Source organism: Sturnira hondurensis, unplaced genomic scaffold (genome assembly GCF_014824575.4).
Source record: "Sturnira hondurensis isolate 20B ecotype Veracruz unplaced genomic scaffold, ASM1482457v3 Scaffold0021143, whole genome shotgun sequence".
In the NCBI taxonomy this organism is placed as follows: domain Eukaryota; kingdom Metazoa; phylum Chordata; class Mammalia; order Chiroptera; family Phyllostomidae; genus Sturnira; species Sturnira hondurensis.
In genome coordinates this window covers 6949389-6965750 of record NW_028093774.1, presented here as the reverse complement: position 1 = coordinate 6965750, position 16362 = coordinate 6949389, and the positions used below count along the sequence as shown (strand labels likewise).

The following is a 16362-nucleotide window of genomic DNA, read 5'->3' as shown; positions in this document are numbered from 1 at the left end:
AAGGCCACCGCGGCTTGCCTCCCCCCGGGCACAGCCCACTGCGGAGGTGGCCAGGCCAGGTCTCCAGGGGACAATGTCACAGCAGAGGGAACTGGCCTGGAAACGCAGGCCCCCTCCCACCCGTGGGCAAGGAGAAGGGAGCTGCACCTGCCCCCGGAGCTAACGCCCCACTAGAGGCAGAAGGGTGTAATCACGCCAGCAATGAGGCGGGCACATTCCCATCCAAGCCATTTGTAACACACGTTGGTAACCCCCAGATTTCAGAACCCCAATACAAAGCCCCTTTAGCACCCACCAGGCCTGCAGGCACCCCCCCCCACCCACTGCCTCTCCCTGCCCTGCAAAGGACTCGGGGTTCCCTGAATAGGTGGCTAGGCCCCCTCTGGGACCTGTGTGTGCAGAGGAACAGACTGTTCCTGCTGCCTCAGATGCCACCCCAGTGTCACCACCTCGCCCACACTCGAGGGCAGCTCCCTGGGGGCCTTCCTCAGCTCCCCCGCCCTCAGAGGCCCCATGACGCAGCACCCCAACTCTGAGGCCAGACACACAGGCTGCCCACCTGAAAGCTCGGCGGAGGAGCTTTGATGCTGGCCGTGGGGCCGGCAGCGCTCCTCCTCCAGGGCACTCCCCTGGACGCCCGCACCCCACGGTTGGGCAGACCTGTGCGCCTTGCCAAGTAGCAGCACTCGACTGCCAGTGCCCGACTCGCAGCCAGCCCTCCCGGACCTCGGCGACAGGGAGCGAGGACAGGGATGACTCCCAGAGCCAGCCCAGACCCATTCCTGAGGAGAAACCTGGCCGGGTGGCAACGAAGCCAGGCTGGGGGCCTTCAGCCTTGACAGGAGTGGTTGGGCGTCATCCCCAAGGTGAAAGGTCGCCAGTTCGATTCCCTGTCAAGCCAATGCCTGGGTTGCGGGTTCAATCCCCAGTCAGGGCACATATGAGAGGCAACCGATAGGCCTACCTCCCTCACATCTCTGCTCCTCTCCCTCTCTTTCTCCTGCTCTTCCCCTCCCTTTGAAAGTAAAATCTTTAAAAATTTAATAAAGAGGACAATTAGTAACACCTGAAGACATTTTTTGATTGTCAGAACCGGAAAAAGTTCTACTGGTTTCCGGAAGGTGAAGGCCCTACGATGCATGGGACAGCCCCCTAAACAAAGAATTAGCTGGCCTAAACTGTCCGCAGTGCCGAGGTTAAGAAATGAGGGACACAGAAGAGCACCACGGAGCCACCGCAGGGAGGACACGGCCTGGAGAGCTGCCCGGCTCCAGAGTGAGCTCTGAATGCGCTACAAATACGCCTTTGTTGCAAACGGCTCTGGGCTGCTTTTATTGCAACCTGACCCTAACCCTATCCCGACTGATAGACGCTCCTTGAGGAAACAGGGCTTGTGCCTCATCTATACCCCAAGTTCTTTTTGGTTTATCCTCACCCAAGGACATGCTTACTGATTTTAGGGAGAGGAGAAGGGACGGAGAGAGAGAGAGGGAGAGAAGCACCAATCACTGGCCTCTCATACACGCCCAGACTGGGGACCAAACCTGCAACCTAGGCTTGTGCCCAGACAGAGAACTGAACCCTCAACCGTGGGTTAATGGGATGACGCTCCAATCAACTGAGCCATACAGGCCGGGGCTACAGCCTGAATTCTTGTAATATCTGACACGTGGCATTTGGAGGCCCAGTATAAGGCATGGGGGTGGGGGGGCAGTACCAATCCCTTTCATGAAACCCTCCCACGAGGAGCCCTGCTCTCTAAACACCCCCGGCCTCTGCACAAGCCACTCCCTCGGCGAGAATGCCCTCCCTCCCTGGCAAACCCCTGCTATCCGTCAAGAGCAGCTCGCACGTCGCTCTCACAGAGAGGCTGCTGTCTGCCCACCCTCCAGGGCAGCAACGATGGCCCTTCAGCCATTCGCCCTCTGACACTTGAGGCTGCTCTGCGTTCTGCTGCCGATCTGGGCCCCCAAGCTGCCCCCAAGGCCAGAGACTGTGATCCTTATGAAGCACCCCATGCCCACCGCAGACCCCACACCTGCCGGCGCTCTGCACCCGCCCAGTGTCCCAGCCTCCTGGGGCCGGGCCAGGGCTTCCGTCCTGAGCTGGGTCCACTTCCTGGGCAGCCTGGTTCACTTGCTGATAAGTTTCATAATTTGGATTTCCCTCCTATTAACAGTGCCAGAAACTGAAATGGCCTGATATTAAGGCAACATGTGAACAGAAGTTTAAAGCCAGCACAAACAGTTGAATTCTTTGGACAGCTCCAGGAAAGAACCAGATAAACTGGACACTGCCATATGTTTTCCCTGTTTGATGGGGGGTGGGGGTTGACACCCTTTCCCCGATTAGAGTCACCAAATCCTGTGACTGAAGACATTCCCCTACACTAGGTGCCCCACCTGGAGGAGGCAGGAGGAGGGCGGGCCACCAGGGCCCACTGTGCAGGTGCAGCATGAGTCAGGTGCTCCTCCAGACCCAGACCAAGCCCACGGGCCGGGCAGCGGCCTCTCCGAGGTTCCCAGGGTGTGGGCAAAGTGACTCACCTTCCTGGCACCTCCCGGAGGAAAGCAGAGCCTCCGGGGCCGAGAGGCCTGTGCTGTTGAGGTGCCTTTAAAGGCCCCTCGATGGCCAGGGCAGGGAATCGGAGGCACGGGTGGGCTGGAGACCACCCTCGGGTGCATCCTGCTCCGTCCACGGTGTCACCCTTCCAGACTGGAAACCACCTGAACCTTCCCTTCCTCTGGCAGCTCATGTTGACATTCCCTGAGGGCGCACGGCACACACCCCATTTTAGTATAAAAACTCTCTACTTGGACGTCTTTTTAAGGCTCCTGCTACCCCCTTGCAGGTACTGTCATTCCTCTTTCTCCTACTGAGGGATGAGCCCTGAATCACAGGGAGGAGGGTGTTACGGGAGCAGCAGAGGCACAGGGGCTGCGGGAAGGGCTGACTCCAGCCTCCCACCACGCCTGCTGTCAGCCTCCTGCCTGGGGGCTCGTGATTCAGTCTGTTAATGATTCAGGCTGTTAGCTTCCAAGCAGTTTCTCACTCCCAGGAATGCGGTTCTGTACCATCAGCCTAAAAAGCAAGGTAAGCTGGAGCGGGAAGGGGGCGACAAGAGTTTCTGAGCTGAGGTTTCCCTCCTTGGGACCTGTGAGGGAGGGAGGAGCCTGCCCGGGAAGGTCTGAATCATTTCCAGCACCTATCCTCAAGGTACCAGAAGCTCTTAAAGTAACTGCGCGGGTGTGTGTCCGGCCTGCCTTTTGGGAGGCCATGCGCTCCAGTAGGTCAAACATCCCCATCTACCATGCCCGCTGCTAACCTTGCCTCACAACTGAGAGTCCCCTCCTGGCCTGAGGGTTCTGTGAGCCCCACAGTTTAGGGGGGTCTCCAACCACACAGGCACAGAGCTCCCTGTCTGACTGTCATCAGCTATCTGCTGGGCTTCTCCATCCAGGGTTGCGCTGGCCCAGGAAGAGAGGGACCCCTAAGCCACAGCCCTGCCTAGAGAAGCAGGTGGCCAAGGAAAGAAAGTCAGCGACCTGGTGTATACGCCACAGGCCCCCGAATACAGCAAACATCTGGGGACGGCAGGGAGAGCGGGAAGGTGACAGAGACTGACCTTTGAGCTGAGTCCTGGGGTGACCACAACAGAGGCTGCCAGCACAGGTCACCAGCTGAGGGCCTGCCAAGTGCCAACCTGGGGCGAAGCCCGGGCATCCAGGCATTTGGAGCTTCCTGGGTCCCTCTGCCACAACCCTAGGGTTGCCGTCACATCAAAGCCAAGGTCAAGTTACCCCCACCTCACCCTCAAAAAAAACGAAGCCCAGAATCACCTTATTCAAATATTTTGCCAACCTCTCAGCAGGAGAGCAAGTGGGAAGGCAGGCCCAAGGAGTCAAGTAACAACCTGATCCACTGGTCTGCAATTAAGGGCAGGGAGCTGGCTCTGACCTTGACCTAGCTGCTCCCCTTTCAGGCCCCATATATTCGCAGTATATGAGCACAGTATTATTTCCTATTGCCATTTCAACAAATCAGCACAAACATACTGGCCCAAAACAACACAGTACTCCTCTGGGGGAGGAACCGAGCCCGTGCCCTTTCCAGTTCTAGAGGCTGCCTGCATCCCTCGGCTTGTGGCCACATCACTCGGACCTCTCCGTCTAGCGTCACTCCTTCTCTAACTTGGACCCTCCTTTCTACCCCACTGAAGGCCCCTTCGGGTTACACTAGGCCCTGTTCGATTACCCAGGATAATCTCCCACCTCAAGATCCTCAACCTGAATCACATCCGCAAAGTTCCTTTCACCAAGTAAGGATCCATATTCAGGTTCTGAGGACACGTTGGAGGTGGGGGAGCATTTCGTCATTTGCCTCAAAACCAAGGCTCCTGCCACTCGGCCATCCCAGGCATCTCAGGGGCTCCTCACAGCACCCCGTTAGGGGCTGCGAGCAGATGAGGGCTCCCCCAGAGGGCTTGCTGGGTGACTCAACAAGTTGGAAAGGAAAAGGCTGGAGCTCGGCCCCCACGGTGCCCACAGGGGTCCAAGGGCACACGAGGTATGACCAAACACTGTCACGTGTCCCTGGTGCGAAAGGGCACTTAGGGCCAGAGGAGGGGCCTGGGAGGTAGAGACCAGAGGCCCAGGCCTGGAAGACTCGGCTGCACATTGCAGGAAGGAGTGATAATTCCTGACCTTTGGGCCCATCTGACGGGCCACGAGGGATGCCCAGACCAGCCACAACTTCCCACTCCAAGGCCACCTGGCTCCACTGAAGGCCATGTCCCTCTGATCCTGCCAAGTGGCTCTAAGCAGGTACCGACTCTCCCCAAACAGAGGTGTTTGGTGCCTGAGCCTAGCACCCGCACACACGAGCATCGACAGAACCCAGTCTGCCCCAGTGAACAGGCCCAGGGGTACAAGGCCTCAGCCCCAGCCCCCTTTCCAGATGCCCTGGGCTCCGGACTCCAGAGACAGGCAGCAACTTCACCTGGTGCCCCTGAGACCCACAGATTTCAGGGAGGCTTCCAAAGGCCCAGGAACAAGCTAAACAAGTGAGAGGCAACACCGGAAATCCCTGGGCCTGTCCTCCCCAAGCAAGGGGGAGAGGGACAGAGGAGGGGCCCGAGGGCCTATGAGCTGGCACTCCAAAGGTCAGCTCAGCATTAATTTCAACAGCTGCATGAGAGAGTGGGACTGTCCTGTTTTTCTCTAGTGAGAAAATTCAGAGAAATTAAGAAACTCGACCAAACCTTTTGCTAAGTGAAATAAGCCAGACACACAAATACTGCATGGTAACACCTATATATGTGGAACCTTAAAAAAAAAAAGTGGAACTCCTTGAAACAGAGTAGGGAAAACGAGGAAGGTTGGTGACGGTACAGACCTCAGCTATGAGCCCCACAGGGCCTCAGGGTCCCAAGGAGAAAGAACATAGTGACCCAGTGGATGACACCAAATTCTATCATTGAAACTTGCTGAGAGAAAAGTGTTTCACCAATAAAACAACAATAAAGCAGGTAAGTATGTGGTGGGGACAGGTGATTTAACTCAATGGGGAGAATCCGTTCGCGATGTGTGCACTCGAGGTCTGTCCAGAAGGCGTCCAGCCAGGCACTATGAAAAATGGAGTGATTCACTGAAGATACAAGGTACAAGACACATTGTATATAGGACAATGACGCCTCAGTCCCCTTCAAAGTAGCCGCCCTAGGACCTCACGCAGTTTTCCCAATCGCCATCAGCTGCCCCATCCTATTTCCCTGAATCTTATCAATGGTCTGAAGTCTCTTCCCTTTCAAAGGTGATTTTAGTTTGGGGGAAAAGCCAGAGGCCCAGGAAGCCAAATCTGGGCTGTAGGGAGGGCTGAGTCACCTGGTGATTTGATGTTTCATCCAAACACCCTGCACGAGACGTGGTGCATCAGTGGGGACATTGTCGTGATGAAGCTGCCAATCACCAGCTGCCCATAGCTGTGGCCTTCTGAATCATGTGAATAGTTTCCATGGAGGAATTTCAACCTTAACACAAAATCTGATGCAGATTCATTGCTCTACTCACTCAGTCATTTGAATGTGATGACCACACAGTACACATGCTCACTCAATGGCATGAGTCTACCGCCCCCACTGACTAGTGCAGTGAAGCGCACTGACTGTGCGCGCGTGCGCATTCCAGTCCACCTCTCCTTTGCTGCCAGGCTACATCAATATCACATAAACTGTTCTCATTATAGTAACAATGGCTGCACTCTTTCTGGATGGACCTTGTGTATCAAATCATCACGCTGTACACTTCCATACTTTATAGGTCTACTTGTCAGTTATACCTCCATAAAGCTGGAAAATATACATACACACGTATGTAAGTAAAAGAAAGCAACTGACTCAAAGACTCACAGCAAGTAAGTCCCAGCAAAACCACAATCTAAAGTCAGGTCTGCGGTCAGGAGAGACCACCCTCATCACATGACCCCAGGGGACCACCTCACCTGAGAGTGGGGGGTCTCGTCTGCCAGGGGCGAGGCTTCTGGGGAGAAACTGTTCTGGGCGGGACTGCCACTCCTCCCCGTCCACCCACAGCCCGTGTCCCACAGCCCGTGTGGGTTGACCTCCCGCCTCAGACCTTGACCCCAGGAGGCTGGGGGCGGGGAGGCATGGCCCCTGGAGGCCTGGGAACAAGGGCCCAGAGGACACTTCCTGAGGAGCTGTGACTGGCCTTAGACTCGGGTGGGGACCGTACACACCCTGGGGCACTTGCGGCCCAGAGGCAGGGGAGCCGGTGCGCCCGTTTCTCCTCCCCATGGGGTCGACAGCTCCTTCTGAGGACAGTGTCACCTCAAGCACCCACTTTCCAAGCAGAAAGCACCGGTCCTACAAAGCAGAAGGGCAAGGAAGCTGATTTCGACTCAACCGCAGGAGGAGGATGCCAGCTCCTGAAGGGAGGGAGGCTGCCGGAGGGGTGCTGACTGCCCCACGGAGGGAAGGCTTCAAGCTGAGGCAGGATGCCCACCTCGGGGAGGTGGCCGGGCTCCCGTCTGAGCAGCCCCTCCCCACCTCTAAAGCTGTCTGCACCCACCGGTGAGAGAGCAATCGGCCATCGGCTGGGTCTGCACAGTGTAGACCAGGTGGCCCCCCAAGGAGGAAAGAATGAGCCCCAGACCTCAGAGGGCCCCAAGCCTTGGCAGGCCGGCACACGCCATGCCTCCACCTCCTTCTGGCCCAGCGGCTGCAGCTGGGAGCCATAGCCACAGGCCCCACACAGCTCCAGAAATCCCTCAGAGAGCCCCACACAGGGCGTCACAGCCGCAGCCGACCTAAGGCCAAGAGCCAGGGCCCTAGGCAGAAGAGAGGAAGACCAGGCGGATTCCAGCCAGAAGAGAATGCCCGAGTGCAGCCAAGGGCAGCCTCCCTGCCCCGTGAGACACGGACCTCTGTCCTGAAGGCCGACAGGCCACCCTCCTGCTGTCCCTGCACATACCCTGCAGCCCATGACACTCTACATCAGAGACACGACTCGTAACCTGAAGACACGAGCATCTCCTGAAGCCTTCCTGCCCTTCCCTCGTCTGCCCGGTCATCAAGGCCACAGCGCTCCTTGACACTGGCCTCAGCCTCACAGGACCCTGCCAGAGGGCAGCCCAAGAGGAAGGCCAATGAGGAGCCCACAGGCCAGAGCAAAGGCGGGAAGGGCCAGAGAACGATGCCTTCCCCCCAACACGACTCCTCCCCAGCAAGGGCGAGGCTCACAGCCTGCCCTGGGCCAGCCCGGGTGTCGGCAGAGGGGGTCTCTGAATATCAGTGCCCACTGCCCTGATTCAGGACGTTCACCTACTGGGCAACTCTCGGGAATACTCATAACTGCTACAAGGCGGGCGTGGGCAGGGGGCCTTCCATCCTGTTTTGTCTTGCCAGCTTTGCTGGAACTAAACTCATCCCAAGGACTTACTTTCCCGTCCAAGGGGTTCTGTTCATTCCTGTGTCACATGCATCCTTTGTGAGCCCCTACGATGTGTTCAGCACAATCTCCCTGCCAGGGACACGACAGTGAGGATGACAGAAAGGGCACCTGCCCACGAGGGGCCGGCTGCAGGGACAGGAGGGTGAACGAGCGAACCACCTAAATAGGTACGTGGTATGTACTGAAAGGAACACTCGAGAGGCTGAGGCAGAGGAGGGGGGACGGCACTGAGATCTAAAGTTATGAGGGGGCCCCGGCTGGTGAGGCTCTGGGTTGGGCACCATCCTGCAAACTGAAAGGTCACGAGTTCCATTCCCAGTCAGGGCACATGTCTGGGCTGCAGGTTCTATGTACAGAAGACAGCCAATTGGTGTTTCTCTCCCTCTCTTTCTCCCTCTCTTTCCCCTTCTCTAAAATCAAAAAAATAAAAATAAAATAAAAATGTTAAACAAAATAAAGTTATGAGGGGGAAGCCTGCTAGGCAGCAGCAACAGCACCTGCAAAGGTCCTGAGGCAGGAAGGGGAACCTGTTGCAGAGCTGAGATACGATCGTGGTGGCAGAGTCCCGGGGGAGTGAGAGGGGCAGGAGACGTGTTCCCGGGACCCGAGGGGCCATTCTGGTGCCATTTGTAATCTGGGCCAAGAAATTCTCTTCTTGCTTAAGTTCATCTGATTGGGATCTTCTCTTACTTGCATCCACAAGAACCCTGGCTACTACAACGTCCAAACCAAAACATCATACTCCACCAACCTTCCCCACCAACCTGCACCTCAGTCTTGAAAACAACTGCCACCAGCCACCCAGTCACCCAGCCCAGTGTCACCCCGCACTTTTCTCCCTCACCCCGCCCCGTCAGTCACTACCGAAAGGTTTTGTTTGGGCCTCCAGGCAGCCAAGGGCTGCCAGTCCCTCCGCCAGGGAGGTGGCCTACTGCGCGCTGAACAGAGGCACAGGAAGAGAAAAGCAGATGGCCACGCAGCTGAGGGGAAAGAGAGCCCCCCTCACAAGGGCTGGCTGATTGCGTGTAATTATGAAGAGGGAAACATTCCTTCAAATCAGCCTCCCAAACACAGATATAATTTCAAGTGTCCCTTGCAGAGTGATTACCACGTCCGCCCCGCGGTGTTTTGTCATTCAGATCCCTGGGGCGGGGGACGGGGAACAAAGGCTTCCAGCGCCCCTGGGAAGGCACCTGCCCAGGAAACCCAGCTCAGAACCAGCCTTGCTCTCCCAACATACACACATTGAGCTCAGAATCCTTCCCAAGAAGGCAAGGAGGCACATCTTTCTCTCTCCTTATCTTTCCCGTTTTTGAACCACCAGCACTCATAGTGCATCAGAGGGGCGGGTCCCCTTGGCACCCCCAGAGACCTGGGTCTCTGCCACGAAGGACATGGGAATCCAGGTGTGCGCATGGACCCCAGGCTCAAAGGCTGTCTGGGCCAAAGGCGTAAGGAAAGTCCCTACCGGACCCAGGTGCCCTTGTCCAGGAAACGGAATGCGGGTGAAGGTTCACCAAACAAGCTCTGTGCATTGGTCACCTGCATGCCTGTCACCACTTTCAAAATCTATAAACGGTTCATGTCCCTGGGTGGTATAGCTGAGTGGATTGAGCGCAGTCCAGTGAACCAAAGGATCGCAGTTTGACTCCCAGTCAGGGCACATGCCTGGGTTGCAGGCCAGTTCCCAGCAGGGGATGCAGGAGAGGTAACCATACATTGATGTTTCTCTCCTTCTCTTCTTCCCTTCTCCTCTAAAGATAAATAAATAAAATCTTTTAAAAAAAACGGTTCATGTGATGAGAACTGCTGATCGTCGAGTAAAGTTATAAAACTGAAAAACACACATTTGGACAAATAGGCACGTGTGGGTGCACACATGTGCGCTTATGCAGAAGTGGCTGTGCACATGCAGTGGGGACACACTTCAGGGGACTGCTTCCCAGGGACCCTGTCACCGTAAGTTCTGTCCTGTCTTTTGCTTTGAACCATTTGGCTGTGCTGTCCATTTCACAACACTTACACTCTCCCAAGAATCACAACACAGCAGTCCCCGGGGTACAGTCTCCCTCGACTGCCCAGCCCCCACGGCGAAAGCCTCCAGGGCAGGGAAACCCGAGGTCGGCCTTCTCGGGCTTCCCGACAACTCCGACTAGAACCGTGATCTGGATGCCCCAAAAGACACAAAGTCAAGTCCAGAGAGTGTGGCTTATCTGTTACGGCAGCCCAAGCAGACTGGGGGAGCAGGTAAACCTTGGGCCCTGCAGCAAGCCTACCATCCCCAGAGGGACCGACAAGGGGTCTTTCTCCAGCCTGCAGCTGAGCTGTAGTATGGATTACGTCCCAGACAATGACAGTTTGAAGTCGGTACAGTCACCCGTCAGCCTCACGTAGCGACAAATGGTGAAGAGCAGGAGAGCACGAATAATGGGCTGCGTGTTCCCGTGTGTCATACACTCTGACTTCTACAGACACGGCACACGCCATGGCCGTGGGAGCACAGCTGCCTCAGGGGACCGGGGGCAGGGGGGTGACTATGAGGGAGACGAACTTTTCACTGCACACTCTTCGGCATGGTGTAATTTTTGACCATGGACATTATCACTTCTCAAAAGTTTGCGGTGGTATTCACGAGTCAGATGCAAGCCTGCCCGNGCCTCACGTAGCGACAAATGGTGAAGAGCAGGAGAGCACGAATAATGGGCTGCGTGTTCCCGTGTGTCATACACTCTGACTTCTACAGACACGGCACACGCCATGGCCGTGGGAGCACAGCTGCCTCAGGGGACCGGGGGCAGGGGGGGTGACTATGAGGGAGACGAACTTTTCACTGCACACTCTTCGGCATGGTGTAATTTTTTACCATGGACATTATCACTTCTCAAAAGTTTGCGGTGGTATTCACGAGTCAGATGCAAGCCTGCCCGAGAGGGACGACAGAACCACGTGCAGACCGCGTGCAGACCGCGTGCAGTCACCAACCTTCTTGTGCTCGGCTGTGTGTCCCGGCGCTGGGTGTTTATCGGTTCACGGACTGAAACGACCCCGCCCCCCAGCCTCTCGGAGCAGACCCAACCACTGGACCTCCCAGGTGCTCTCGGCAGTCCGAGAGCGCCGCCACAAGCAGGGGTCACAAATTCGCTCCCCAGGGCCTCGGAGCAGCGGGCTCTGACGAAGGCCACACAGCTAAACAGCAGAGAGAGGCCTGAGCTCCCTGACCCCGGCTTTCGCCACCTCGGACGTACAGCCTCCAGAGGCCTCCAGAAGCCATTATTCGGGGCTGCTGAAGGTCAGGTGGGCCCCGCTGGCTGTCACAGCAAAGAGGAGGGTCCAGGACAGTCCTCTCTTCCACTGATTTCCCACCAGCACTACCTCTACCTGCCACCCAAGGCCACACCACTAGAAAGAGCCGCTGACCTATGAGCATTCTGGGACACACATGCAGAGGCACAGGGTAGCTCAGGCTAGGGCTCTGGGCAGGGCTACAGGTCCTCACTTCCCTGCAGGCTCCACAAAGGGGCTGCTGACTAACTGGGCCCCAGCCCCTGAGCCCTCTCCCAGCCTCCAGCCCACCCCTTCGCCCAAAGCCCTCAGGTGCGTGTGCAGGGCCTGGGTGTGGGGCACCAGCCCCACATTCACTTCTTCCCCTCCAGGTGGAACTACTTACTTCCAGCATGTCCTCCAGCGTGACCTGACCAGGCCTGCTCGGATGGGGGGCCGGGACAGGTGCACTGAGCCTCCCTCACAAAGGCTCCCCTCCAGCTCCACAACCCCAGTTGAGCAGCCCACAGCTGCCCCTGACCAGTTAGGCTCAGAGGGGTAGGTGTCGTCCCACAAACTGAAAAGTCGCTGATTCAATTCCTGGTCAGAGCACATGACTGGCTTGCAGACCAGGTCCCCAGTTAGGAGTGTGCAAGGGGCCACCCATCAGTGTTTCTCTCTGTTGCTCTTGCACGTGGCTGTTTTTCTCTCCTCTTCCGTCCTCCCTTCCCCTCTCTCTAAAGACAAATAACATAGTTCCCAGCAGGGAAATCCTCCGGGCCCCAGGGGAAGACACCTTCTAAAGGGCCCCCACGTGGTACAGGAACAGACAGCAAGAGGCGATGGTGACGCAGGGCCGTTTGGCCCACAATGCTCAGTTTCAAAGCATGGAGGTGCCACACAGCGCCCCGGACAGGGAGCCACAGCCTGCCCCGGGGGTTCCAGGCAGCTTTCCCCACCCCCACCCCACCCCTCAGGGCAGCATCAGAGGAGCCCTTTCTCCAGGACACCAGGGCCCAGACCCTCAAATTGCCTGCAGCCGAGGGAATGAGAAGAAAGAGGTTCCGGGGGCCCAGCCCTGGGCTATACCTTGTGGGGGCAGGCTGGGGTTGGGGAAGCACTGTTCACTCCCCTCTGAGAAATGGCGCCCTGTTTCTGGAGACTGTGGGCAAACCCTCAGGCTGGCAGAAGGCACCCCACCTCTCCACGGCTGCCCAAGAACCATCACTGTCTTCAGGGAACGGCCCCAGATTCTCGCAGAGGGTCCCCCTTGTCCACACCCAGACCACGTGGTAGGGAACGGGGCACGCCCAGCCCCAGCCACTGGTTCACGGGCAGGTTTGTGGCTCTGGCTGACCAATCAGGCAATTAGAATGAATCCAGGTCCCTGAGGCCTGATCCTGAGGAGGGGCCGCCCTGCCCGGCTCTGACCCCAGCTCGGCCACCCACTGCATGTGTGACCACAGGCAAGTCACTCAGCCCTCTCTGCCTCCATCAGTTAGAAAAGGGGAGGGGGGGCACTAAATGCCCTGTCCTGACGGGCTGCAACGAAAATCTAGTGAGATGACCACAAGGGACTCATCAGTGTCAATGTCCCTGGCTCAGAAGAAGGGTTGGTGGTGAGGACTCACCTTGCACCGCGTGCGCCCGAAAATGAAGCCAACTCACAGCAGCCAGGAGGGCAGGGCGCCCAGGTCCCGAGGACGTCAGCTGAGCCCCTGAATCCATCTATACCTGAAGCCTGAGCTCCCCACTGACAGGGGCCCCTTCATGGCTGCACCCGGCTGGCACTGAGCTTCTGTCGGAGCCGACGTGCCCCTGCGACTGGCAGGAAGCAGCCACAAACCTCTTTGCTTCTCCAATCGTGAATGTGATCCTGACAGCTCCCAGTGTCTGCCGGCTGCCTGCCTGAGGGAACCAGAGGACGTGGGTGCCCCGAGGTGGCCTCCGGCAACGGGGCAGGTTTGCAGGTGCAGGTGCAGGGCCCAGGCCACAGACCTCACTCCCAGGGGAGCCCCAGTTCACTGCCGGTACAGAGGCACCCACTGAACTGCCCAGCCCCAGACGCTGTCCACACTTCCCAGGGGGACCCCTCGAATCCAAAAAGCTTGTCCGTCAGCACTCCTAGCAACGCAGGAGAAATGACAAGAGAGACCACTGGGATGGGGGTCAGGGTTTTTAGGCCCCCTGAGCCCAGGGGCCCAAATCGTTCATGCCAGCCAGCCAGGTGTAGGGTCTGCCAACGGGGTCCCAGAATAGGACAGACCCTGACCTTGTGCTTAATCTGCGGGTCCCTGGAGGTTGGAGGAGGAGTGCCCGTGGGCATGGGGGCCAAGGCCCAGCCTGTTGGGCAGAGCCACCTGATACACGACCATGCAAGGCCGACTGCTCTGAACAGAGAATCCTCATCTGCAAAGACCCCTCTGAGCTCAAAGACCATCAGCCTGTGCCCCTGGCCAGCAGAGAGGGCTACTCTGCCATCATCACCTGTGGACAGGGCAGTGTGACTGCAGGCTGGGGGCCTGCGGGATCGAGACAGTCTCTGACCCTCACAGGGAAGGAGGATCATGCATGTGGAGCCCCTCCAATGCATAGGCACGGGCCCAACTCTTCCCAAGGAGAAAATCGAGGCCCAGACCAGGCAGCTAAAACATACCCAAAGTCACCCATCCGGTAAGAGACCGAGTCAGGGTTCAAATGCCACCTCCAACCAAGCCACGTGCTGCCCACCAGACGTCCCACAGAACCCGGTGATGCCCTACCCAAGAGGATTCTGGAATGACATTCCTGCTCACTGGCCCATCTTCTTCCCAGATGGGAGGGATGCTCAAACATGACTTCCCGGTAAACAGCTCCTTGAGCGGTTCACAGCCAATTCCAGACACGAATCAGAGTCCCCATTTACTGAGCGCTCACCAAAGGGCAGCTCGGGGCTAAGGACTCAGGCTGCCGCAGCTCCGCCAGGCGGCAAAACTACCCTGCTGCAGGCTGGTATGAAAACTCCCACTTTGGGAACAATCACCGATGGCTCGGAAGGTGAGTCACCCGGCCTCAAGTCACACAAGCACCCCCGACTTCTGAAGCTGAGGATCCGTGCCCAGGCTTTTGGGGGTCTTTCCAAGAGCTTCCAAGACCCTCTAGGCCTCTAACTTCAGCAAATAAAGCTCCAAGGTCCCCAAGGTGACCACCAGGAAGGAACGTGAGCGGCAGTTTAGACAGAAGAGTGGGCCACACAGCCTGGTCCACACCGGCCCAGAGCACCACCAGGAAGGAGCAGGGCAAGGAGAGAACAGCAGGATCCTGGGAACCCGACGGTGCGTCTGGGACATGGTGCTTTGCAAACTGGGCGGCCCCAACTCGGCACCCATGAGACAGGCACTGCCACTGCTAGGGGAGCTAAGGGCTGGGCAGGGCCATGGCCAGCCTCCGCAGCCTGAGTGGGTGTCCACTGAGTCAGCACCGACATTTCTTAACTCCTGGCAAGCAAGGCATCCGATGGAAAAGGAAAAGGAGAAAAGTTAGTAACTAACACGGAGCATGGGTCATTGGAGAAGAGCTCAGACAGGAGAGCCATCCTCCCGTCCCGGGCCTTCACTTACAAAGGAAAAGACACTCTGTAGAGGCCGAGGGTCTGGGCTTGGGATCTGCCCAGGCTGCTGTTCAAATCCGGCTCCCCCACCATGCAGCAACCAGCCTCAAAACCTCCAGAAGGTCACTTCCACTCTCTGAGCCTCAGTTTCCACACGCCACCTGAGGGCCTTCCATCACAGCCCGTAGCTGGGGCTCCAGAACCGGCAGCTACACTACGTCTGGGGCTGAATGGTTCTCATACCGACAATGACACCTCGTGAGGACGCCTTTGCAATCTCAAGCAAAGGCTAGTGTGCACTTTGGAGGCAGACCCTGCTGACCCCATCCACACCAGGGCGGCCACATCAGCACCTCCTCCAAGGAAACAAAGCTCATTCCTCACCAGCAGACAAGCCTCCGTGAGGCCCAGAGGCTCAGGCCTGGATCTTCCTCCCATAGCAGCAAGGACCCAGCACCCAAACCTCCTTAAGCACAGGCCCAGCCATGGCTGAGCCCAGGTCGAGGTAAGGCCAGGGGGTTTGGGGGCCAATTCTGCAGGAAGCAGAATTCCTTCTCAACAGGACCCTGAAGCTCCTACCCAGACACGCCCCCAGGGAGATGAAAACATCTGGCAAATGGCCGGAGTTCCTTTTCTTTTCCAGGATCCCACCATGAACGTTAGATCTTGAAGAATACAATCTTAAAGAAAAGAAGCTTTAGCGCCAGGCAAACCAGGTTCAAATCCACACTGCCCCACCTACTAGCTCTACAGCATGAGGCTAACTCTGCATCTTTTTTCTGGGCCTTTGTTTTCCCACCTGTAACACAGGCTGGGTGTGTAAGAAGGAAGAAAGTCCGTCCAGAGAGAAACCGACAGTCCCACAGCACTGAACAGCCCTCCGAGAGATGCTCGTGAGCCCAGGGCCCCAGAGGGCAGGGGCTGCCTTTCCAGAACCAGCATCTAGGAGCTCACGCCCCACTCGTGCCAATGTGCCCCCCTCCCTCCTCTCCCAGCGCCCCCCCACCCACCCCCTGGGAGGACAGAAGAGCATGCCACACAACCTATGCCCTTGTGCACTGCAGACTGAACCTTCGTGGCCTCAGGCTGCTCCTGGGGCCAGTGGGGACTCTGCAGTGCTCACTGGATCCCCAGAACCCAAGGGTGACTGGCACATCATCAGCCTGCAGGAAGGAGCACGAGAGTGCTTTTTACAGGGATGGCTGGGCCCTTCCAGACGTTGCAGGGTGGCAGGGCCCGGGAACCTGCCCTAGGACGAGCACCCCAGGGTAGAGACCGGATGTTTCCTCGCCTCCACGCCCCAGCCCTCAACCGCTGGATGGAAACAGGGTGAGGCAGAAATGAAAGCGAAACTCCCACAAGGCATCCTCCTCGTACCCACCTGCCTCCTCCGGGCCGCCCCAGGAAGCTGTGAGCGGGGATGCTGGGGCATGACCCAGTCACTGACGCTGGAGAAGCCCCTACCAGGAGAGGACAGGAAAAGGAGGCAGGGAGGCTACCGGTCAGTGTGGCCTGGAGGCTCCCACCAAAGACATGTCAAAGGTC

At 57.6% G+C, this 16362-nt stretch overlaps 1 protein-coding gene across 5 annotated transcripts in view; it reads right to left on the bottom strand.

Moving 5' to 3' along the window:
• The window catches only part of ITPK1 (inositol-tetrakisphosphate 1-kinase), a 128365-nt gene that overhangs the window by 101331 nt on the left and 10672 nt on the right, over positions 1–16362 (bottom strand). The window contains exons 1-2 of one of the 5 annotated variants that reach the window (XM_037031219.1): positions 10057–10061; positions 8465–8475 (exon numbers count right to left, since the gene is read on the bottom strand). The exons of 3 other annotated variants lie outside the window; for them this stretch is intronic. The gene's annotated coding sequence lies outside the window, so the exon portion shown is untranslated. Of the gene's footprint in view, positions 1–2546; positions 2732–8464; positions 8476–10056; positions 10062–16362 lie in introns of those variants that run through there. One more of the 5 variants, XM_037031217.1, reaches the window with a different exon arrangement.